The sequence below is a fragment of the Trachypithecus francoisi genome, unplaced genomic scaffold, assembly GCF_009764315.1.
Source record: "Trachypithecus francoisi isolate TF-2019V2 unplaced genomic scaffold, Tfra_2.0 Lachesis_group4, whole genome shotgun sequence".
NCBI classification, from domain to species: Eukaryota; Metazoa; Chordata; class Mammalia; order Primates; family Cercopithecidae; genus Trachypithecus; species Trachypithecus francoisi.
The window spans coordinates 50816712-50843999 of NW_022681469.1; positions in this window are offsets into that span (position 1 = coordinate 50816712).

Genomic DNA, 27288 nt, shown 5'->3' on the forward strand with positions numbered 1-27288 from the left:
GATGAATACTGATGCCAAATTTTTCAGCAAAATACTTGCAAACCAAATCCAATAGCAATCAAAAAGCTGATCCACCACCATCAATTGGGCCAGGACACAAAGTTGGTTTAATATACACAAATCAATAAATGTGATTCACCACATAAGTAGAGCTAAAAACAGAAACAATATGATTATCTCAATAGATGCAGAAAAGGCTTTTGATAAAATTCATCATCTCTTCATCTCAAAAACTCTCAAAAATCTAGGTATTGAAGGAACATACCTCAAAATAATAAAAGCCATCTATGACAAACCCACAGCCAACATCATACTGAATGGGCAAAAGCCGGAAGCATTCCCCTTGAAAACTAGCATAAGACAAAGATGCCCTCTCTCAGCACTCCTACTCAATGTAGTATTGGAAGTTGTGGCCAGAGCAATCGGGCAAGAGAAAGAAACAAAGGAAATCCAAATAGGAAGAGAGAAAGTCAAACTATTCCTGTTTGCAGACAACATGATTCTATACCTAGAAAAACCTATAGTCTCAGCCCAAAAGTTCCTTCAGCTGATAAACAACTTCAGCAAAGATTCAAGACACAAAATTAATGTACAAAAATCACTAGCATTCCTATACACCAACAACAGTCAAGCTGAAAGCCAAATCAGGAAGGTAATCTTATTCACAATTTCCACAAAAAGAATAAGATCCCTAGGAATACAGCTAACCAGGGAGGTGAAATATCTCTTCAAAACACTGTCCAAAGAAATCAGAGATGACACAAACATACAGAAAAACATTCCATGATCATGGATGGGAATAAAACAGTATCATTAAAATGGCCAAACTGCCCAAAACAGTTTACAGATTCAGTCCTATTCCTATCAAACTACCAATGACATTCTTCACAAAATTGGAGAAAAAGTATTTTAAAATTCATATGGAACCAAAAAAGAGCCTAACTAGTCAAAGCAATCAAAAGCAAAAAGAACAAAGCTGGAGGCATCACATTACCCATCTTCAAACTATACTACAGGGTTACAGTAACCAAAACAGCATTGTACTGTTACAAGAATAGATGTATCGACCAATGGAAGAGAATAGAGAGCCCAGATAAGGTCACACACGTAGAACCATCTGATCTTCAGAAAAGCAGACACACAGAAGCAATGGGGAAAGGATTCCCTATTCTATAAATGGTGCTAGGATAAGTGTCTAGCCACATGCAGAAAACTGAAACTGGACCCTTTCCTTACACCACATACAAAAATCAACTCGAGATGGATTAAAAACTTAAATGTAATGTCCAAAACAATAAAAACCCTGAAGACAACCTGGGCAATAGCATTCAGGACACAGGAATAGGCAAAAATTTCATGATGAAGATGGCAAAAGGCAATTGCAACAAAAGCAGAATTTGACAAATGGGATCTAATAACTAAAAATGCTTCAGCACAGCAAAAGAAACTATCAACAGAGTAAACAGACAACTACAGAATGGGAGAAAATATTTGCAAGTTATGCCTCTGACAAAGGTCTAAAATCCACCGTCTGTAAGGAACTTAAAGAAATTTACAAGATAAAAGCAAAAAAAAAAAACCTTAAAAGGTAGGCGAAAGACATGAACAGACACTTTTAAAAAGAAGACACGGAGGGGACGGAGCAAGATGGCCGAATAGGAACAGCTCCAGTCTCCAGCTTCCAGCGCAAGCGACACAGAAGACAGGTGATTTCTGCATTTTCTTTTTTTTTTTTTTTTTTTTTTTTTGAGACGGAGTCTCGCTCTGCCGCCCAGGCTGGAGTGCAGTGGCCGGGTCTCAGCTCACTGCAAGCTCCGCCTCCTGGGTTTACGCCATTCTCCTGCCTCAGCCTCCCAAGCAGCTGGGACTACAGGCGCTCGCCATGTCGCCCGGCTAGTTTTTTTTGTATTTTTTAGTAGAGACGGGGTTTCACCATGTTAGCCAGGATGGTCTCGATCTCCTGACCTCGTGATCCGCCCGTCTCGGCCTCCCAAAGTGCTGGGATTACAGGCTTGAGCCACCGCGCCCGGCCGATTTCTGCATTTTCAACTGAGGTACTGGGGTCATCTCACTAGGGAGTGCCAGACAATCGGTGATGGTCAGCTGTTGCAGCCCGACCAGCGAGAGCTGAAGCAGGGCGAGGCATCACCGCACCTGGGAAGGGCAAGGGGGAAGGGAATCCCTTTTCCTAGCCAGGGGAACTGAGACACACAACCCCTGGAAAATCGGGTAACTCCCGCCCCAATATTGCGGTTTAAGCAAACGGGCACACCAGGAGATTATATCCCACACCTGGCCGGGAGGGTCCCATGCCCACGGAGCCTTCCTCATTGCTAACACAGCAGTCTGCGATCTAATGGCAAGGCAGCAGCGAGGCTGGGGGAGGGGCGCCCACCATTGCTGAGGCTTAAGTAGGTAAACAAAGCCCTGGGAAGCTTGAACTGGGTGGAGCTCACAGCAGCTCAAGGAGGCCTGCCAGTCTCTGTAGACTCCACCTCTGGGGACAGGGCAAAGCTAAACAACAACAACAAAAGCAGCAGAAACCTCTGAAGATGCAAACGACTCTGTCTGACAGCTTGGAAGAGAGCAGTGGATCTCCCAACACGGAGGTTGAGATCTGAGAATGGACAGATTGCCTGCTCAAGTGGGTCCCTGACCCCTGAGTAGCCTAACTGGGAGACATCCTCCACTAGGGGCAGACGGACACCCCACACCTCAAACGGTGGAGTACACCCCTGAGAGGAAGCTTCCAAAGCAAGAATCAGACAGGTACACTCGCTGTTCAGCAGTATTCTATCTTCTGCAGGCTCTGCTGCTGACACCCAGGCAAACAGGGTCTGGAGTGGACCTCAAGCAATCTCCAACAGACCTACAGCTGAGGGTCCTGATTGTTAAAAGGAAAACTAACAAACAGGAAGGACACCCACACCAAAACCCCATCAGTACCTCACCATCATCAAAGACCAGAGGCAGATAAAACCACAAAGATGGGGAAAAAGCAGGGCAGAAAAGCTGGAAATTCAAAGAATAAGAGTGCATCTCCCCCTCCAAAGGAACGCAGCTAATCGCCAGCAACAGATCAAAGCTGGATGGAGAATGACTTTGATGAGATGAGAGAAGAAGGCTTCAGACCATCAAACTTCTCAGAGCTAAAGGAGGAATTATGTACCCAGCGCAAAGAAACTAAAAATCTTGAAAAAAGAGTGGAAGAATTGATAACCAGAATAATTAATGCAGAGAAGGCCATAAACGAACTGACAGATGAAAACCATGACACGAGAAATACATGACAAATGCACAAGCTTCAGTAACCAACTTGATCAACTGGAAGAAAGAGTATCAGTGATTGAGGATCAAATGAATGAAATAAAGCAAGAAGAGAAGTCTAAAGAAAAAAGAAGATAAAGAAATGAACAAAGCCTGCAAGAAGTATGGGATTATGTGAAAAGACCAAATCTACGTCTGATTGGTGTGCCTGAAAGTGAGGGAGAAAATGGAACCAAGTTGGAAAACACTCTTCAGGATATCAACCAGGAGAACTTCCCCAACCTAGTAGGGCAGGCCAACATTCAAATTCAGGAAATACAGAAAATGCCACAAAGATACTCCTCGAGAAGAGGAACTCCAAGAAACATAATTGTCAGATTCACCAAAGTTGAAATGAAGGAAAAAATCTTAAGGGCAGCCAGAGAGAAAGGTCGGGTTACCCACAAAGGGAAGCCCATCAGAATAACAGCAGATCTCTCAGCAGAAACTCTACAAGCCAGAAGAGAGTGGGGGCCAATATTCAACATTCTTAAAGAAAAGAATTTTAAACCCAGAATTTCATATCCAGCCAAACTAAGTTTCATAAGTGAAGGAGAAATAAAATCCTTTACAGATAAGCAGATGCTTAGAGATTTTGTCACCACCAGGCCTGCCCCTACAAGAGATCCTGAAGGAAGCCCTAAACGTGGAAAGGAACAACCGGTACCAGCCATTGCAAAAACATGCCAAAATGTAAAGACCATGGAGGCTAGGAAGAAACTGCATCAACTAACGAGCAAAATAACCAGTTAATATCATAATGGCAGGATCAAGTTCACACATAACAATATTAACCTTAATGTAAATGGACTAAATGCTCCAATTAAAAGACACAGACTGGCAAACTGGATAAAGAGTCAAGACCCATCAATCTGCTGTATTCAGGAGACCCATCTCACATGCAGAGACATACATAGGCTCAAAATAAAGGGATGGAGGAAGATCTACCAAGCAAATGGAGAACAAAAAAAAGCAGGGGTTGCAATCCTAGTCTCTGATAGAACAGACTTTAAACCATCAAAGATCAAAAGAGACAAAGAAGGCCATTACATAATGGTAAAGGGATCAATTCAACAGGAAGAGCTAACTCTCCTAAATATATATGCACCCAATACAGGAGCACCCAGATTCATAAAGCAAGTCCTTAGAGACTTACAAAGGGACTTAGACTCCCATACAATAATAATGAGAGAATTCAACACCCCACTGTCAATATTAGACAGATCAATGAGACAGAAAGTTAACAAGGATATCCAGGAATTGAACTCATCTCTGCAGCAAGCAGACCTAGTAGACATCTACAGAACTCTCCACCCCAAATCAACAGAATATACATTCTTCTCAGCACCACATCACATTTATTCCAAAATTGACCACATAATTGGAAGTAAAGTGCTCCTCAGCAAATGTACAAGAACAGAAATTATAACAAACTGTCTCTCAGACCACAGTGCAATAAACTAGAACTCAGGACTAAGAAACTCAATCCAAACCGCTCAACTACATGGAAACTAAATAACCTGCTCCTGAATGACTTCTGGGTACATAACAAAATGAAGGCAGAAATAAAGATGTTCTTTGAAACCAATGAGAAGAAAGATACAACATACCAGAATCTCTGGGACACATTTAAAGCAGTATGTAGAGGGAAATTTATAGCACTAAATGCCCACAAGAGAAAGCAGGAAAGATCTAAAATTGACACTCTAACATCACAATTAAAAGAACTAGAGAAGCAAGAGCAAACACATTCAAAAGCTAGCAGAAGGCAAGACATAACTAAGATCAGAGCAGAACTGAAGGAGATAGAGACACAAAAAACCCTCCAAAAAATCAATGAATCCAGGAGTTGGTTTTTTGAAAATATCAACAAAATTGCTCAACCACTAGCAAGACTAATAAAGAAGAAAAGAGAGAAGAATCAAATAGACACAATAAAAAATGATAAAGGGGATATCACCACCAACCCCACAGAAATACAAACTACCATCACAGAATACTATAAACACCTCTACGCAAATCAACTAGAAAATCTAGAAGAAATGGATGATTTCCTGGACACTTACACTCTCCCAAGACTAAACCAGGAAGAAGCTGAATCCCTGAATAGACTAATAGCAGGCTCTGAAATTGAGGCAATAATTAATAGCCTACCAACCAAAAAAAGTCCAGGACCAGATGGATTCAGAGCTGAATTCTACCAGAGGTACAAGGAGGAGCTGGTACCATTCCTTCTGAAACTATTCCAATCAATAGAAAAAGAGGGAATCCTCCCTATCTCATTTTATGAGGCCAACATCATCTTGATACCAAAGCCTAGCAAAGACACAACAAAAAAAGAGAATTTTAGACCAATATCCCTGATGAACATGGATGCAAAAATCCTCAATAAAATACTGGCAAACTGGATCCAGCAGCACATCAAAAAGCTTATCCACCATGATCAAGTGGGCTTCATCCCTGGGATGCTAGGCTGGTTCAACATTCGCAAATCAATAAACATAATCCAGTATATAAACAGAACCAAAGACAAAAACCACATGATTATCTCAATAGATGCAGAAAAGGCCTTTGACAAAATTCAACAGCCATTCATGCTAAAAACGCTCAATAAATTCGGTATTGATGGAACGTATCTCAAAATAATAAGAGCTATTTATGACAAACCCACAGCCAATATCATACTGAATGGGCAAAAACTGGAAAAATTCCCTTTGAAAACTGGCACAAGACAGGCATGCCCTCTCTCACCACTCCTATTCAACATAGTGTTGGAAGTTCTGGCTAGGGCAATCAGGCAAGAGAAAGAAATAAAAGGTATTCAATTAGGAAAAGAAGATAGCAAATTGTCCCTGTTTGCAGACGACATGATTGTATATTTAGAAAACCCCGTTGTCTCAGCCCAAAATCTCCTTAAGCTGATAAGCAACTTCAATAAAGTCTCAGGATACAAAATTAATGTGCAAAAATCACAAGCATTCTCACACCAATAACAGACAAACAGCCAAATCATGAATGAACTCCGATTCACAATAGCTTCAAAGAGAATAAAATACTTAGGAATCCAACTGACAAGGGATGTAAAGGACCTCTTCAAGGAGAACTGCAAACCACTGCTCAATGAAATAGAAGAGGACACAAACAAATGGAAGAACATACCATGCTCATGGATAGGAAGAATCAATATCATGAAAATGGCCATACTGCCCAAGGTAATTTATAGATTCAATGCCATCCCCATCAAGCTACCAATGAGTTTCTTCACAGAATTGGAAAAAACTGCTATAAAGTTCATATGGAACCAAAAAAGAGCCCACATTGCCAAGACAGTCCTAAGTCAAAAGAACAAAGCTGTAGGCATCACGATACCTGACTTCAAACTATACTACAAGGCTACAGTAACCAAAACAGCATGGCACTGGTACCAAAACAGAGATATAGACCAATGGAACAGAACAGAGTCCTCAGAAATAATACCACACATCTACAGCCATCTGATCTTTGATAAACCTGAGAAAAACAAGAAATGGGGAAAGGATTCCCTATTTAATAAATGGTGCTGGGAAAATTGGCTAGCCATAAGCAGAAAGCTGAAACTGGATCCTTTCCTTACTCCTTATATGAAAATTAATTCTAGATGTATTAGAGACTTACATGTTAGACCTAATATCATAAAAACCCTAGAAGAAAACCTAGGTAATACCATTCAGGACATAGGCATGGGCAAGGACTTCATGTCTAAAACACCAAAAGCAATGGCAGCAAAAGCAAAAATTGACACATGGGATCTAATTAAACTAAAGAGCTTCTGCACAGCAAAAGAAACTACCATCAGAGTGAACAGGCAACCTACAGAATGGGAGAAAATTTTTGCAACCTACTCATCTGACAAAGGGCTAATATCCAGAATCTACAAAGAACTCAAACAAATTTACAAGAAAAAAACAAACAACCCCAACAAAAAGTGGGCAAAGGATATGCCCACTTTTCTCAAAAGAAGACATTCATACAGCCAACAGACACATGAAAAAATGCTCATCATCACTGGCCATCAGAGAAATGCAAACCAAAACCACAATGAGATACCATCTCACACCCGTTAGAATGGCAATCATTAAAAAGTCAGGAAACAATAGGTGCTGGAGAGGATGTGGAGAAATAGGAACATTTTCACACTGTTGGTGGGATTGTAAACTAGTTCAACCATTATGGAAAACAGTATGGCAATTCCTCAAGGATCTAGAACTAGAAGTACCATATGACCCAGCCATCCCACTACTGGGTATATACCCAAAGGATTACAAATCATGCTGCTATAAAGACACATGCACATGTATGTTTATTGCGGCACTATTCACAATAGCAAAGATTTGGAATCAACCCAAATGTCCATCAGTGACAGACTGGATTAAGAAAATGTGGCACATATACACCATGGAATACTATGCAGCCATAAAAAAGGATGAGTTTGAGTCCTTTGTAGGGACATAGATGCAGCTGAAAACCATCATTCTCAGCAAACTATCACAAGAACAGAAAACCAAACACCACATGTTCTCATTCATAGGTTGGAACTGAACAATGAGATCACTTGGACTCGGGAAGGGGAATATCACACATCGGGGCCTATGGTGGGGGAGGGGGGAGGGATTGCATTGGGAGTTATACCTGATGTAAATGACTAGTTGATGGGTGCTGACGAGTTGATGGGTGCAGCACACCAACATGGCACAAGTATACATATGTAACAAACCTGCACGTTATGCACATGTACCCTAGAACTTAAAGTATAATTTAAAATAAATAAATAAATAAATAAAAAGAAGACACATGTGCGGCCAACAAGCATATGTAAAAAAAGCTCAATATCACTAATTATTAGAGAAATGCAAATAAAAACCACAATGAGATACCATCTCATACCAATCAGAATAGCTACTATTAATAAATGGTGCTGGGAAAATTGGCTAGCCATAAGTAGAAAGCTGAAACTGGATCCTTTCCTTACTCCTTATACGAAGATTAATTCAAGATGGATTAGAGACTTAAATGTTAGACCTAATACCATAAAAACCCTAGAAGAAAATCTAGGTAGTACCATTCAGGACATAGGCACGGGCAAGGACTTCATGTCTAAAACACCAAAAGCAATGGCAGCAAAAGCCAAAATTGACAAATGGGATCTAATTAAACTAAGAGCTTTTGCACAGCAAAAGAAACTACCATCAGAGTAAACAGGCAACCTACAGAATGGGAGAAAATTTTTGCAACTTACTCATCTGACAAAGGGCTAATATCCAGAATCTACAAAGAACTCAAACAAATAGACAAGAAAAAAACAAACAACCCCATCAAAAAGTGGGGAAAGGATATGAACAGACATTTCTCAAAAGAAGACATTCATACAGCCAACAGACACATGAAAATGTGCTCATCATCACTCGCCATCAGAGAAATGCAAATCAAAACCACAATGAGATACCATCTCACACCAGTTAGAATGGCAATCATTAAGAAGTCAGGAAACAACAGGTGCTGGAGAGGATGTGGAGAAATAGGAACACTTTTACACTGTTGGTGGGATTGTAAACTAGTTCAACCATTATGGAAAACAGTATGGCGATTCCTCAAGGATCTAGAACTAGATGTACCATATGACCCAGCCATCCCCTACATGGGTATATACCCAAAGGATTATAAATTTTTCTACTACAAAGACACATGCACACGTATGTTTATTGCGGCACTATTCACAATAGCAAAGACTTGGAATCAACCCAAATGTCCATCTGTGACAGACTGGATTAAGAAAATGTGGCACATATACACCATGGAATACTATGCAGCCATAAAAAAGGATGAGTTTGCATCCTTTGTAGGAACATGGATGCAGCTGGAAACCATCATTCTTAGCAAACTATCACAAGAACAGAAAACCAAACACCGCATGTTCTCACTCATAGGTGGGAACTGAACAATGAGATCACTTGGGCTCGGGAAGGGGAACATCACACACTGGGGCCTATCATGGGGAGGGGGGAGGAGGGAGGGATTGCATTGGGGAGTTATACATGATATAAATGATGAATTGATGGGTGCTGACGAGTTGATGGGTGCAGCACACCAACAAGGCACAAATATACATATGTAACAAACCTGCACGTTATGCACATGTACCCTAGAACTTAAAGTATAATAAAAAAAATTAATTAAAATTAAAATTAAAAATTAAAAAATAACTGGTGAGGATCTGGAGAAAACAGAACACTTGTACACTGTTTTGGGTAATGTAATTTAGTTAAATCATTGTGGAAAGCAGTGTGGCAATTCCTCAAAGAGTTAAAAACAGAACTACCATTCAACCAACAATTCCATTACTGGGAATATACCAAAAGGAATATAAATCATTCTACCATAAAGACACATGCATACAAATGTTCATTGCAGCACTATTTACAATAACAAAGACACGGAATCAACCTAAATGCCCATCAACTATAGACTGGATAAAGAAAATGTGACACATATACAATGAGACAGCATCTCACACCAGTTAGAATGGCGATCATTAAAAAGTCAGGAAGCAAAAGGTGCTAGAGAGGATGTGGAGAAATAGGAACACTTTTACACTGTTGGTGGGATTGTAAAATAGTTCAACCATTGTGGAAGACAGTGGCAATTCCTCAAGGATCTAGGACTAGAAATACCACTTGACCTAGCCATCCCATTACTGGGTATATATCCAAAGGATTATAAATCATGCTGCTATAAAGACACATGCACACATATGTTTATTGTGGCACTATTCACAATAGCAAAGGCTTGGAACCAACCCAAATGTTCACCAATGACAGACTGGATTAAGAAAATGTGGCACATATACACCATGGAATACTATGCAGCCATAAAAAATGATGAGTTCATGTCCTTTGTAGCGACATGGATGAAGCTAGAACCCATCATTCTCAGCAAACTATCACAAGGACGAAAAGCCAAACACTGCATGTTCTCACTCATAGGTGGGAACTGAACAATGAGAACACTTGGACACAGGAAGGGCAACATTACACACTGGGGCCTGTCATGGGATGGGAAGAGTGTGGAGGGATAGCATTAGGAGATATACCTAATGTAAATGATGAGTTAATGGGTGCAGCACACCAACATGGCACATGTATACATATGTAACAAACCTGCACGTTGTACTCATGTACCCTAGAACTTAAAGTATAATAAGAAGAAGAAAAGAAAATGTGGTACATATACACAATGGAATATTATGCAGCCCTAACAGAGAATGAGAGAATGAGATCATGTATTTTGCAGGAACATGGATGGAGTTGGAGGCCATTATTTGCACAAACTAACGCTGGAACAGAAAACCAAATACCACATGTTCTCACTTTTAAGTGGGAGCTAAATGATGAGAACATATGGACACAAAGAGGGGAACAACAGACACTGGAGTCCACTGGAGGGCGGAGGGAGAGAATCAGAAAAAATGACTAATTGATACTAGGCTTACTACCTGGGTGACGAAACAATCTGTACAACAAATCTTCATGACACAAGTTTACCTGTGTAACAAATCTGCACATGTACCCATGAACCTAAAATTAAAGTTTAAAAAATACTTAAACTTAAAAAATAAAATAAAACAAAATGGTGATTTTTCCAGCCAGAGAATCAAACTTCACAGGTCAAATGCACAGAGGATATCTACATACTAAGAAAGTAGCAAAGTTGAAATTCGTGTTTACTCCTACATGGTTAGACATCTTGTTTCTTAAAAGATGAAGTCAATTTTGCACACTGAGAGGACACAGATGTCAGCTTGGTCTGCTTGAAAACACTGTATGTCTCTATGGACAAAGTCCCAATCCCAAGGGACCTGATGGTGGCTATTGTACCTACATCAGACAGATGTTGGAACCACTGAGACAGATACTTCCCACCAGAAACTTGAGACAGTTATAGAAAATACTATTCCAGAGTCTAGAAAAGAGACCCTTAAATTACAGTTAGAGAATACCATAGACAAAGCATTGGGATGGATAAGAAGGAGAGGTATGCCTCACAGGACTATTTGCAAGTCTCTGTCCCAAGAGCTGTTGATAGACTCAAAGCCATAAAAATGAACATATCCATGTAGCAGGGTCCCACTGCCCTAAAACAAAGCTATGCTACTATGAAAAGTTACTGGACTCATATGCCAAATTTATCACCAACTGTCAATGAACAGGGAAGCATTTACTTTGTCTTCTCACATTATCTGAGAAAGAACTATAATTTGTGATCCATTTGGAACTACAAACTGAGACCTGAAAGTCCATAATCATCTGAGTAGGGTCTATAGATTGTCTGTCATTAATAATCAATAATAGACTTTATTACTTTCCCAAAAAGCTACCCAAATTTTCCTCAATACTGAATCTAACAAGGACTGAGGAGATAACTGGCTGATCTCTGGCCAGACAGACTAATGAGACTCAGATATAACACTCTCTGAGTGATCTTGGAAAGCTGGAAGCAAAGGAGATGTATCTCTTTCCCTTGAAGATAAATTCCAACAGCAGGTAAAAAAAAGGTTGATTTCTGCCATCATGGTCAGGGAACCCTCAAGAGCAATCCAGGAGTCCTTGATGAAGATTGTGTCTCTTAATTTATAAATTGGAGTGGAGCATAAGTGGAAATAGTGTAGCTATTTCACCATTCCTTCCCAGGAGGTGTGCACATCCAGCATTGTTGGGATATATTTGTCAGGACAGCCTTTGTTTCTTGCTTTATTGTGTCAAGGAGGTTTTCCCAAGCTCCTTTCTCTTCAAGAGTTAAAACACTGGAAAGGAAATCAAATGCCTAAAATGCAGGTTTGCTCTTTGAGAAGCTCATCAGTCCTCAACCTCAAGGTTTTCAAAAAGGGACTGCAATGAATTCACATAAAGTCTACTTTGCAGCACCTGCAGAGGAACCTGAAAGATGTATACATGCCCAATATGAAAAAAAGAGTGGAGACACTGAACTGTAAACAGAGCTCTACTAATGGAGCAGGTAGGCTGGGAACTTGAGATATGAAGAGATTTAGGTGTTCCGGACTAACATTCTGCAACCTTTATAAAGACTGACCCAGCATTAGTGAAAATGGACAATTATAAACACATGAAAATTCCCATAACCACAACTAAGGATGTGCATTCTACAGGACTCTTTCCTTTTTAAAAGGCAAAAATCAACCTAAACTAGCTGAAGAAAAAAAAGATGGGATTTATTAGTTCATGCACTTGGATGAATATAGAGGGACATCAACTTTCGACACTGTTGGATCTACAGACTCATATTGTTCACTGTTTACTGGTTTCTCCATTTTCTAGTTATGCTCTCCTCTTTTAGCAACTTTATTCTGCTGGAAGCTTGTTGCATCCAACCAAGGAAATGGATTCTGGCAGTTCCATACTGTGTGATCCTTACAGCTTGTGATAGACAAAGGAAGAAAGAGGTTCACTCTTTCCTGGAGTCCATATATCCAATCTCCTGGAGACCCTTGGATTGACCCAGTTTAGGACATGAGCATGTCCTTGAACCAATCACCTTGGCCAAGAGAATGAAGAAGTCTGATGGTCAGTCCTGAAGCACCTCTATCTCTCTGACTGGTGGAGAGTGAAATAAGTTCCTAAAACCACCTGAACATGTTCCCCCTAAGAGGAAGCTCTATAGTGGATAAAAGTGAAGGTAAACAGTGGGGAAAACCACACTATAGCTATCACAGATCCCTGAAGGAAGCTCTTATCTTTGCTGGCTTAGTGTCTTTTTCTCTTCTGTGCTCAGACATTTATTTTCCCTAGTTCTTTCAGATTTTGTTTTACAGAATTAGAACACAAGAGAGGGTGGGAAGGAAGAAGGAAGAGAGACACAAAATGTACAGTAGTGTGATGGGGGAATTTTGAAAAGAGAGAGGCACCAGATTTGGGGGTGTGTGAAGAAAATGAATGAGAGATAAAGGATGTGTTTAAAGTATTACTTTAGATTACATTATGCCTTTCATGTGGTTAAGCAAATAAGTAAGAGAGCTATTCTGAATTACTTTGGGGTTTCTAAATTGTTCCTTTGCCCACTTCAAAAAGATTAGATCCATTATTGTACAAATACTATATTCTATTAGTGTTTACACATCTATTCCTCTACTACATCAAAGTCTCCTTGAAGATAGTGAGGTTATATCTCACATATTTCCATAGTGCTTTGTACACAGAAAGGACTCCGAATTGTATTTGTTGAATGAATGACAAGTTCTTGATGTATGATTTTCTACCCTCAAGGCACTCCAAGAGAGTGGGTCCTTCAAATTTTTAGATAGTTCCATGGCCTCCAATCATAACCTTGCCTTTAAGTAAGCAAGAATTTTCTTTGTACCTTTCAGACATTCATTCTAAAGCATTTTCTCTTTTCATCTAAACTCAAGATAGCTAAGTCAATAATAATCTTTCAGCATCACAGAATTAAAGTAATTCAGACTTAGAAAAGATCTTGAAATATTGAAACCAACTCCTTCATTTTACCAAGAAACAAATGGGACTCTTTGTAGTTAAGTTGTTTATTTACCATATAGAGTTAATTAGTGACTAAAACAAGGACTTGGTTTCTCAATTCAGTTTCAAAACTATTTTCATGCATCTCCCTCCCCCCTAAACATTATACCTTCTTAAAGACATGTTCAGTTCTCTCCTCTTCAGAATAAATAAGCACAATTGCCTTTGCCTTTCCTATAGTTCCCCATATGCAAAATGTGTGGGAATGACATGAAGTGGTACAATGGACTGAATGTTTGCATCCCCCAAAAGTAATACGTTGAAACCCTAACCACTACTTCTATAGTATTAGGAGGTGAGGACTTTGAGAGTTTATTAGATCATGAGGGTTGAGGCCTCATAAATGGAATTAGCACCCGTATAAAATGGACCTCAGAGAGCTACCTTGCTGTCTTTCCACCAGGTGACAACATGATGAGAAGAAAGTAGTCGGTGTCCTCAAAAGGGGGCCTCACAAGACCCTGACTGTGTTCCCACCCTGATCTCAGGCTTGAAGCCTCCATAACTGTGAGAAATTTCTGTTGTTTAAGCATCTCAGTCTACGGTAATTTATTATAGCAGTCTGAACTGATACAAATTGATAGTATAAGAACATAGCTTTAGAGTCTGAGAGGTCTTGAGTCTGCTTCTTTAATGCTGTATGATTTGGCATTGGCAAAAGTTTGCTTATCTAAAAACTGAATATAATAATACTCATAGGTACTGGACACCTATAAGGTACGGAGTTGTGAGCATTGAAGAGAAAAAACACCTAACACATCATAGGCCCTGAACAAGTACTGGGTTTTTTCCCAAGCCCACACCTCTATCCATAGCCAAATAATATTTGTGAAATACTCTGAGACATATATAATCCTATGCTGAAATTTACAATATTAGCTCAATGAAGTAAATTTTGTTGGAAGTTGCAATATCAAGAGATTTAGATACTCTATGCCAAATTAACAATTTTTATTAGTTACTAATACTTCTTGGCTAACTCATAGTCTCATAGCACTAATGAAATGAAACCTTCCTTTTATTGATTTTTATCATGAGAATTTATTAGCATCAAACATGTGCAGTAGCCCAGACTGCAAAGTACTCAATGGGGTCTTACTGGATTTACTTAAAAGATAAAGTTATTTTGTCAGCAATAGAAATAGAGATTAGAAACTAAGTAACAAACTCCCCCTTTCAAACATTAGCACCTAATTTACAATACCATGGCAGCAAGGACAGCAGTCTTGTAGATAAAAAGTAATTTGATAAAATAATGGCTGCCATTTTTCTACTGCAATTGGTCTGCAACATAATTTATAGGAACCATATTTAACCTCTTCTTGATGACAGGTAATGGAAAAAATTTCAGCAGCAAACATTTATAGCATGCTAAGAACATTTGGATGAGTACAACTAAGTCATTTTTAACTGTTTCCTCAAATTTTTTTCAAGTTTTACTCCATTTCATCAAAACAAGGACAAAGGTTGATCATTTTTTTGAAATCTTTGCTCAAAGCTGAGATTTTTAGATTAAAATAGCAATAAAATTATTACGACTCTATATTGTAAGGATATTGGTTCATCTGCCACATTGAGATGTTCATAAATTAGTCTACAGTTTATCACCATGAACATTAAAGTATGCAATACAAAATTACACATGCAGCAATTCTGAAACATGACTCACAGAGTTTTTCTAATTAACATCATGTCCTGTTTATTTCAAATAAATTCTGAAGATCTTTAAAAATATCACAGAATGTGAAGTATGATATTTAAGAATAAAAGTGAGATTGACCATCTAAAACATGCAGAAGAAATATGACTTTTAAGCTCCTGAGTTGAGTTGATTAAATGTCTTGAATCCTAAATTTAGCTATTACGTTTCAGGAATCAAAGAATAAAAATAATAGACAATTGCAATAACTGTCATTTTTAGCTATTCACATCATCCTTTCACTCATATTTTGTATGGATCCTAAGTTTTCCTTACTACTTCAATTACTTGTTTTTCCATCTTGCTTTTGGAATTATGAGGATAATAATAAGAAGTGGATAGTTTGGACCTTTGATCTTGAAATTTTTTTACTACTGATAGGGATCACATCACTAGTGTAATGTGATAGGCTGTCACATCTCTATGCAAGATAATAGAAAAGAGACCTTTTAAATACCAAAAGTTAGAAGTTTAAACTACTGAATAAGTTTAAAAGTGACAATTATATTGTATAAATATGTAGTAGACAACTCAAGTTGTGCTATCACTGTGCTGTTAATGTTTAACTGTTCCAGAATAATTCTAACCATTAAAATTAACTTCTTAGAAATTGCTCCCAGAAAAAGACAACAGGCTCTGTGTTGAGTATAGTCAAAGAAGTTGGCATCATTTTTCTATAGCTGAAGAACACCTATGCATTCCATCTAAAGACACTATTCCAGAATATTTAGATAAAGATCCATATATTCATTCTCTCAATAATGCTCAGTGGAGAACTTCAATGTTCTGAGCACCATTCTTTTTTTTTTTAATTTTTTTTATTATTATTATACTTTAAGTTCTAGGGTACATGTGCATAACATGCAGGTTTGTTACATATGTATACTTGTGCCATGTTGGTGTGCTGCACCCATCAACTCATCAGCACCCATCAACTAGTCATTTACATCAGGTATAACTCCCAATGCAATCCCTCCCCCCTCCCCCGCCCCATGATAGGCCCTGGTGTGTGATGTTCCCCTTCCCGAGTCCAAGTGATCTCATTGTTCAGTTCCAACCTATGAGTGAGAACATGTGGTGTTTGGTTTTCTGTTCTTGGGATAGTTTGCTCAGAATGATGGTTTCCAGCTGCATCCATTTCCCCACAAAGGACACAATCTCATCCTTTTTTATGGCTGCATAGTATTCCATGGTGTATATGTGCCACATTTTCTTAATCCAGTCTGTCACTGATGGACATTTGGGTTGATTCCAAGTCTTTGCTATTGTGAATAGTGCCGCAACAAACATACGTGTGCATGTGTCTTTATAGCAGCATGATTTATGATCCTTTGGGTATATACCCAGTAATGGGATGGCTGGGTCATATGGTATTTCTAGTTCTAGATCCTTGAGGAATCACCATACTGTTTTCCATAATGGTTGAACTAGTTTACAGTCCCACGAACAGTGTAAAAGTGTTCCTATTTCTCCACATCCTCTCCAGCACCTATTGTTTCCTGACTTTTTAATGCTTGCCATTCTACCTGGTGTGAGATGGTATCTCATTGTGGTTTTGATTTGCATTTCTCTGATGGCCAGTGATGATGAGCATTTTTTCATGTGTCTGTTGGCTGTATGAATGTCTTCTTTTGAGAAATGTCTGTTCATATCCTTTGCCCACTTTTTGATGGGGTTGTTTTTTTCCTGAGCACCATTCTTGAAGCATGAGAGTCAGTTGAAAGCTACATGTGTGGCACTTTCTTTCATTCTGGTAGAGACTATAGACAGAAGGAGGGGCTATGCAATATACGGGTAAGTGTGCTGAAGCAAAATAAAGCAATATGGAGAGGGGAGTGATGCAGGTAATTTTCCATTTTAGAGCATTTAGATTAATATTTTCCAGGATAATTACATTTTAGAAAATTCAGATTAATATTTTCCAGGATAATCAGAGAAAGCATCATTAAGGAAAAGACTTTGGAGGAACAATCTGAATGTAAATATCTAGGGAAAGAGTGTGCCAGACAGACATAATAGCATGCCCCAAGGTCCTGAGGCAGGATATTACAAGGAAATGTCAAGGAATAAACCAGACTAATGTTAATTAAAAATAGAATGCCATATAGTTTTATATTCTTCCTCTCTTTAATTGAGTTTTGACAGCAACGTTTTAAAACAGACTGAAGAAATAGGTAGTTTGGATCATTTTCCTGGGCACAATTAGGCCAATATATAGGCCCTGAATGTTGAAGAAAAGGATTCTGATAGGCCAACTAATCATTAAATACCCTGTAATTATCCTTGGCCACTTTTATAATAAAATGAAATTGCTTTGTGCATTGACCAATAATAAAAAACTGTATTCTTGAATTCTTCTTCTCATATAAAACATAATTTGGGAAAATGATGATTCAATTGTCTCTAAGCTAATAGAGTTTGAAATGTGTCTTTCAAACTTTGGCCATAATTTGGAAGTAATAAAAGGATAACCATCATGAGAGAAGCATAAAAAAGAGAATCAATTTATGTTAATAACTTGACAAAGATCATGGTGTACCGCTCAAGAAAAACACTGTGTGGTTTTTCTGCAGTGAGATCTTCCCTTGGAGTTTTGTTCACTTTGACCTGTGAGAAACTCAGGGAAATGAGGCTGAACTTGGTTAACTATGCTGGAGGTGCTGATGGATGGATATGTAAAGAGACAAAGCCTGTCATGTACATTCCTCAGCAAAGCTCTCCAGGCTTTCTAGAGAATTTATCAATAACTAAAACTGTTTCCTTTGGCACCATAGTTTGCCATCTCAAGGAAAAAATTTCCAGACTGACTTTTCTACTAGCAGGTAGACCAAAAAATATGCTAATAAGATTTATTATACTTCATCCAATAAGCATATTAATAAGATTTTCTAATCTCGAATTAACTATAGTTTTTTAAAATCCACCTCAGTCCCTCTCTTTCAATTCTGTTTTTACCTTTGTCATTTGACTCAGTCTACAACTAACTTTCTAACATTTGAGTGAACAATTTTCATTCAAACTAACTGTGAGACTGCAAAAGTACCCAATTAAATGTCTCTGAGTTATTCTTTATCTAAAATTTGAAACATTGTTATTAATCTCAATTGATTCTTCAAGAATCTGATAAAAGTTATTGGCTCTCTCCCGAAAAATGCAACACATCCAACCACACGAAATTTTACAGATTCACAGGCTTCCTGAAGAGTCCCGTTGTGTCTAAGTTCCCCAAGGTAAGAAGCCCTGGCTGATAGGAACTTATAAACTTTTCCAGGACATCCAGAAAAAGCTTTAGAGACGTTTACAGGTAAGACAGAAACTTACCCTCAAAGTCATTTGCAAACATTAGCCCTTCCCATTCTTTCTAGCACGAAACCATACAACGGGCAAACTATCTCCACATCTGTCCTGAGCCTTTCTTGAATATCTGATAAGACCCACTTCCAAGAATGCAATGTGTCTAAATTGTTATATGAGCTGACTAAACCTTTGAATGACTTCTATTGACATGCTTATGACATTTCCAGATAGTTTTGCCTAATAGTTCTAGTTTCCTACAGGACTTTGCCAAATAATAAAGTCAATATTATCAGCTTTGTTTCTTTAATCAAGTCTAACTATGTCATACATACTTTTTGTTACACATAATTAGAATTGCTTCCTTCAGACAGCACATGAGAAATATTATCAAAGCCCAAGAAATTCTCCAATGAAAGGACAAGATTCTCACTGCACCTGGGCAGACTTCTCTCTTCCAGCCTTACCTCTCAATTTTAGCACAGGCCCAGCTGGATGACAAGACACATAACACTTAAATTGGAAATGATCATTTTTTTGTGCTCAACAGTATCAATATACCTTATCGAAGTTCAATAACTTATCATATGTGAATCTACACTGTGAATATTTGCCTATATTGAAGTTGAGATTATCTTCAAAAAGCAGAATCCTACTTTGCGTGTTCATTTGCCTTGAAAAAGTAAGTAACTTTAGTGCTTTCCAATGCTTATAATGCATCCTCTTTGTTAAAATTGAATAAATGGTAAATAATCAATGTGTGTGTTCTAAATGCTGCTCACTGTCAAAGTGAGTCTGGCCCTTATTTAAAGACATCCTGTGTAAGTAATTGCATCCCTCGATACCTGATTTAAAAAAAATAGTTGAAGTAACCGGAGTCCAAAAACCCTCAGCCAGTTCACTATTACAGCTTAGTGTTGAGGAGCTATTCTCCAGAGAGGTTCAACATGTCTTGTGACAGTTTTCATCTGGACTATCTTTCCCAAGAATGATTATATGGTGAACATATTGGAAGTTAAAGATAGTGTTTCCCACTGGGGCAGAGAGCAGAATATTTCTTAGTGACCAGAATAATTTTTTAAGTCTCCCTTCAGAACAAAGTTTTGGCAAATTGGCCAGAAGTTTCTTTATAAGACTGGGGCTCAGGGATCCTCAGCTGTGATGCAGACCCACTGTGTGCACACCATTCATCTAGGCTACTCCACATATCCTCATAGGACTTGGAGGACAAGAGGAACAAAAGGGACATGAAGCTTAAGCTGTTTGCTATGCCATGAGCAATATATCCTTTTTCTCTGATCCAAGTGTCTCATGTCTTCTGCCAGTACTGTAACTGTGGCAAACTTACTTGTTAGTTTGCAAGCAGGGCACAGTTCTTGACACTAAGCTAAATAAGCAAAGACAATCAAGATAGACAAGAATATCTAGGAACTTCAACATCTGGCCAGGATGAAGTAATGGGCCAAATTTATCTTCATGCCTAGAACACTGGGAAAAAAAAATATATGAAGGCAATGGTTGTTAGACATTGGACATCAGGTAGTATAAGACAGTGCTCTCCAAAAGAAGGGAAATAAAGGGCCTGTAAGAGTGTCCAAGCTGAATGGAGAAGAACCCAGGGGGAGCCCAAAAATCTCCCTAAGTTAAGGACATAGAGTTGAGAAATGAAGGAGGGGAGGGCAATTAGAGTGTGCAAGGCAGAGTAGAGGGGAAGAGATGGCTGCACAAAGAGAGAATTCTAGATACCCGCAGAGGATTTGTCTCAAGTCATCAAATGAGTCCTGATCCATGTATTTGTGTGAAGAAACTACCAAAGGCAGAAAGAAGAACCACCTTCCTACAGTGATTGTCTATGCCTCTCTCTCTCTCTCTCGCCCCCGCCCCCCCCCCCCCCATATTGTATATCTTGCTCTTTCTATTCTGGGAGATTTTCTACTCTACTCTTTGACTTTAATTTCTGATCTACTTACCATGTTCTCATTGTTAGTTTTACAATAATATCCTTAATTTTTAAGAGTTCTTTCTTGGTTTTGCTTTTATGAGATATTGATCTTGTTTTCTCAGTCCTTATCTTCTTTATCCTGGAGCTCACACAGGACAAGGATAACAGCCGGATTGAAAAACTCATAATGGTTAGAGTCTCTGGTAGAGTACTCAGAGGAGAATTGCCTTAGTAATGGAGTAAAATAAGTCCTAAATTAACACTGCTCTGGACCTACCTAACAAAGTTTAAATACAAGTCTCAAAAGGCTCAAATTATTTCCAAGTAGCTTAGCTGCATCCCAGACAAAATTCAAGAATATTTATAAGAATATAAAAATATCCAGCATCCAACAAGGTAACACTCTGGCATCCAATCAAAAGTAACAAAGCATGCAAAGAATCAGGAAAATACAACTCATAAAGCAGCAGCCAGGGAAATCCAGGAATATCCTTCTTACTCAAAATGTGGTTCACAGATCAGTAGCATTAGCGTCACCTGGGAGCTTATTAGAAATGCAGAAAATCTTGGGCCCTGCCTCAATGCTGCTAAATTAGAATTTGCATTTTCTTAAGATCCTTTAGGTGAAAATATACACATTAAAGTTTGAGAGTCACAGAACTAAAACTGCTTACTCAGAGACTTCTATAAAGAATGAGGATGTGGGAAAAAAAGAAACATACTTTTCAAGTACATTCTAGGATGGATTTCTTTAAGTTTCTTAAAGTCCTAAAAGTCTGTCGTAAGTCCAAATTACAATCCAAAGCAGAAGAGTGAGAAGCATGCCAAGCTCACACTGAAATCAGTAAAATAGTGGAAGCATGTCATTCCAAGACAGCCCAACAAACCCTTTTATACTCTTCCACATGTTCAGAAAGGAAGAATAACACATCATAGGACAAAATGGAAATGTTACCTGACTTCTTTTTAAGTCTGGATAGACTTGGTCTTTAAACAGATTTCAAAAATCATCCATGCTGTTTCTACAACAAAAGAGTAGACCATATTGTTAATAGCATATAATAGTACTAAAAACAGAGAGAATGTGTGGTGATGAATCACCCAGAATTTGGCAAATACATCCTGAGTTCTTTTTTATGTGCTAAAAAAAAAAAAACTCCTGGGCCTTGTCAGGCCTCGTCAGTTTTCTACATCAACTTGACTTGCAAGGGTAAACCAGTTTCATGGCTTGAACTAGTTCTCATCTCCAGGATTGAATATTTGCTTACAAAACTGTTCTTCTGTATTAGACCATAATTGTAACTGCCTCTGTGCTATCAGATTATCAGCATTGACGTGAAATTTGTGCTGGATAGAAATAATGCTTCTTCATTTTTGCCACTTTGGCAGTTCAGTTCCTTCCCTAAAAAGAAGGATAATTAAAGGAAAGCAGACAAGAATGAAACATGTCCAGAGCAAGTGCCTCCTTGCCAAGATTAGACTGTATTAAGAACACATCAGCCAGCTAAGTAATTTAGAATCACATTCTGAGACACAGTTCACAAATGCAAACCCTAAGCCTCTTTTCCAATTACTATAAGCTGCATATACACTCAACTCAGAGAGTGTGAAAATGCAAGTCACCTGTCTGAAAGGAGGGGCAATGGCTCAGCACAATCCAGTACTACTCCCAGAAAACATATTCCAGGTGTGCACCATAATTTCTGCCAAACTAGGAAGGGAATGTACTTGGGGACATTCTTATTTCATATTCAGATTCAGATCACAGAGGCTGACATGTTTATAGAACACTTCCCCCAAAGAATCAGTCGTGCCTAAACAAAAATATTGTTTATGGTAGTCAAATGATTTACTCACTCACCACCTCCTTTCCATATCTGGAGACCTAAGAAGAATTTTTATTTTTCTTATGATTTGAATAGAAAAGTAAATTCTTATTTCAGTAGCCAAAACACTGGTCTTCTTCAGGTCTCGAGAGCCATCATCAAAATTGACACTAATTGGCGTTATTGCTGACAGCACAGAGTGACAGGGTAGGCTCTGCAGATGAAGCACCATTCATTCCCAGTTGTATATGTAGCTCACTCATGGATGGGGAGATTCAGGGAACCCTACAGCTGAGCCTACCCTTGTCATTCATGCTCTGTCAAGACAAAGGACGATAGGACTTTTGATGCAGCACTTCCTCCAAACACTATTTACTGTCTTTGACTCTGTGCACTTTGCTTCCCTTCCCAAGCTGAACTGAAGGGTTGGAATTCAAAGGCACTGAAAGCTTGACTCTAATCAGTGATCCACACATGGCAGGTGCTGAGAGGCCCATGGCTGCACTCACAGCTGCATTTGGGCTTTATGATAGCAGCTCAAGACTGTGATACTAATGAGCTCCATATAACGGAATGCATTTTCCAACCCAAAGAATCACCACACACCTGAGTGATAGGAATCTTCTTGTGCTCCATTGTTGCTCATTCATGGTGTACATAGCAAACTCATCTCATTGCTGATTCTGTTTTATTTACACCCTTCTTATCTGCTTCTTAAATAGAACTCAGCTTATTTCCACTGGAGTTCTCATATTCCATACCTATGTGACTGTGTTTGAATTGTGATATTGTATAAGAAAATTTGCATGATAAATCCAAAGGAACATAAACTCTTTGTCTGGGCTTTTCTTGCACGTACTCACAAGAAGAGCAGAATTTGTTCTTGATAGGGCATGATCTTAAGACAGTTTATCTATAGATATACTTATTAAATAAAACATATAGAAAAAATAGCTTTGAAAAACCTTTTGAAGATCTGTGAAATAAGGAGAATAATTTCAAAATCAAGTACTGAGCAGTCACTAAAAATAGATATGCATGGAAATCCATAATAAATGCATAAATATAGTACCTTGAAGAGAAAAGGTATAACACACTTGTATGTACTTGGGTTTCTTTTTTCTTATCTGTCTTTTACCTGTACTGAGCTCATAGAATAGCAAAGATTTCATGAGTCATTTCAGAAGTCCCTCTAGTCATCCCACTGCCTTTGTATATAATATGGCAGGTGAAGGGAACAAGGAAATCTCAGTAGAAACCCAGTGTTTACCACATGTTTCTAGTCTACTACACATAGCCAATCACACTTGGAAGAGTATTTTACCTTCTGATAATTGCCAGGCTTAGGATCATGCTAAATCCAGAGAAGAAGAGACAGTTATATTGAATATATGTTTCTTGAGCTCACCCACTTAAAGCCCATGAATGAGGGAGAAGTCAGACCAACATATAAATTAACCACCCAAATAAAATAAAGTAACTAGAATGGTTAGGAATGCTTTCAGCCAAACTCATAATTAAAAGTACAGTGGAACTTTACATCAAAAACAAATATTCATATTAAAAAACAGACTGTTGCTGAGAGAAATATATCTGACACTCTACATCCAACTGTAGAGTGCAAGTGATTTTTCAAACATGGTCATCAGCAGAGCTAACTTAGGCATTCTGGATTACTCAGTAATAGTTGAAAGTTAATATCCCAACACCCAAAACCAAGATAGTCAAACACTTTACCAAACGTTTAGGCAAAAATGAGGAAGAAAAGACATAGGAAGTGAGATGTTAAGTACATTTTTGTAAGTTAGCATCCCACATAGCATCTTACACATTATTTCATTAATTCTTGTTGATTAATAATAAAGACCTTAGAAAGGCACAAAAAGCTCTATCAAGCAGTCTAAAATGATTTACCTCAAGGCAAGGAAAATGGTTAATTCTAAGGTTGAGATTAAATCCTAGAGATCAAAATTCAACTTCTCATTTTTCTTATTGAAAAATGTAGGTCTTGAGTGGCAAAGGACCTTCCCCAAGGTAATTCGGTTAGTTAGCTTGCCAGAAATGTGCAGTTTCTTCAGAGATTCAAGTTTTCCTTTGCTCTTGCTGTATACCAGGACTCCACAAGATACTGCAAATACCAAGGTGGTATTCTTGCCTTCATAAGGAGTATAATCTCTGCGGAAGACATTGAAAATAGCTACAGCAATGGATAGTAACAGAGAGTGGACTTCAGTACAGACCCCAAAGAGAGCACATGCCATGATGGCAGTGACACAGATGGAGGACATCCACCTGGTGGGGGACAGAATTGGTTAGAAAGGAGAGGACTTCAAGGGAGCAAGGAGAAGGAACAGCTGAGACAAACTACCCAATCTCAAAACCAACTTCAAATGAAGCACAAATTGAGATGCATCCTATTGAAATAATCAAATACATTATTGGTGACATGAATATTTATTGAGTGATTTCTCTGGGCCAACACCCTGCAGGTATTAGGGATTAGCAGTGAATAACTAAACACAGCCTCTCTCCTAAGTGTTTCACAGCAACAGTGAAAGCTAATCTGAAACAAATAGAAAAGCAATTGGAATGCCATTGACTCTAGTGTTCCCTGAGAAACCAATGAATTCTACAGAATGGCTATAAAATCTGTCTCTACTCATCTTCTTCTATGCTTCATCCTCTAATGTCAAGAACCTCTGACAGGTTTACAGAATTCTGCTGCAAGATTCCTGACAACATCACCTTTGAGATAAGGGGACTAATTGAGCCACTGTCTATAGGAATCCATGAAAGAGATCTGGGGTCACGAACAAAGTTTTTGTGTATAGATATGACCAACCAGGCTGGTGGCCGCTTATAGCCAGGCAATCAGTGAGAAATTTCAGGATTGGCGGCTCACCTCTCTACTTCTCAGCAAAGGAAGTTCAAAATAATATTGGCTTCAAGACCTCCAAAGGAAAGCTCTCTAGAAAATCACCTGTAGAGTGGAATTTTTGCTAGATACAAGCCATAAGTTATCATTGAATGCATGTGGCAAAGGCTACCAAGTTGACTGGCATCTACAGAACCCTTTCTGATTGGTCCCTAGTGTTTGAGGGGTAGGAGCTAAGAATTATCTCTGATGACTATGTCTTTAATAAATGCAGCCAACCAGAAGGTGAAGGTGAATATCAAGAATGTGTCTCAATATTGCAACATGTGACCCCTAGCATTCGCAATGCTCAAAGTCAATCTGTAGATGTTAAGCTCTTAATAACCCATAAATTTTGTCTAGAAAGAGCCCTAAAGACCTTTGGGAAATTCATAAAGGATTTAAAGCTAAAATCCATGCCCAAGTGCAACTCCAATAGCTGAAATCCCTGATGCTCTGCTCTCATTCTTATCCTCTCAGCATTTCAGAGACAGATGTCTGGGCAGGGTAACCTCTGATTAAGAAATTCCTAATGAGTGGTAAAAAAATAAATTAATATAATACATTAAAACCAGAAGGTCCTATACAGAAGAGGTGGTGTGCCTTAAAAACGAAACTAGGGGCCAGGCGCGGTGGCTCAAGCCTGTAATCCCAGCACTTTGGGAGGCCGAGACGGGCGAATCACGAGGTCAGGAGATCGAGACCATCCTGGCTAACACGGTGAAACCCCGTCTCTACTAAAAAATACAAAAAACTAGCCGGGCGAGGTGGCGGGCGCCTGTAGTCCCAGTTGCTCAGGAGGCTGAGGCAGGAGAAAGGCATAAACTCGGGAGGCGAAGCTTGCAGTGAGCTGAGACCCGGCCACTGCATTCCAGCCTGGGCGACAGAGTGAGACTCCGTCTCAAAAAAAAAAAAAAAACTAGGGATGGCTTTGGAAAACTTGTAGCCGGGATAACATGTTCATTCAGGGCAAAGTTCAACAAAGGAGGACAAAGCAGGCAGAGTCTAGAAAACCCCCATCTTCCTAGCGTGCCTGAGTCAAGTAAGGAGAGAAATGTGCTATTGCTATTAGGATTCTTGGTTTTACCATATCTCTGGCCAGGAGGGGATATGAGCGGAGGAGTGGTGAGTTGTCAAGAGACAAGTTCATTAAGTTTTATCTGATCTTATCTGACCTAGAGGTCAATTTTAATGGAAACTCATACCCCAGGGTCTCAGATGGGAAGCTGTCTGCGGTTTTGAGCACTTTTTGATTTGAATATAAAAGAAGACTAAGAAACGAGACAAGACTCTATGGAAAAATAAAAGAATTCTATATTAATTTAGATCAGACTTTTCTTTCCCTGAATGTAGAGATAAGTTGCCAGGAACCCTGTCAAAACAAAAATGTAATAAGAATTATGATAAGAAAAGTATAGTGAGCTCTGCAAATATATCACAGGGGGGCCTTCCAAGACAAAGTCATTCCTGAAGAGATGACATTTAAACTAGGTCCTAAAGATGAGGAGGAATTAGTCTTTTGAAGGGAGAGGGCAAAGTGGTAATATCCCAGGCAGAGGAAACACCATGCGGAAAGGCCCTGAGATAAGATAAAACAGAGTACATTCAAGGCATGAAAAAGTTCAGTGTGATAAACATGAGAGACCGAAAAGAGATGAGGTCAACACTCTGGACAGGGTGGAGGTGGCAGACCTTCCATGCTAGATTAAAAGATCTTGACTTTA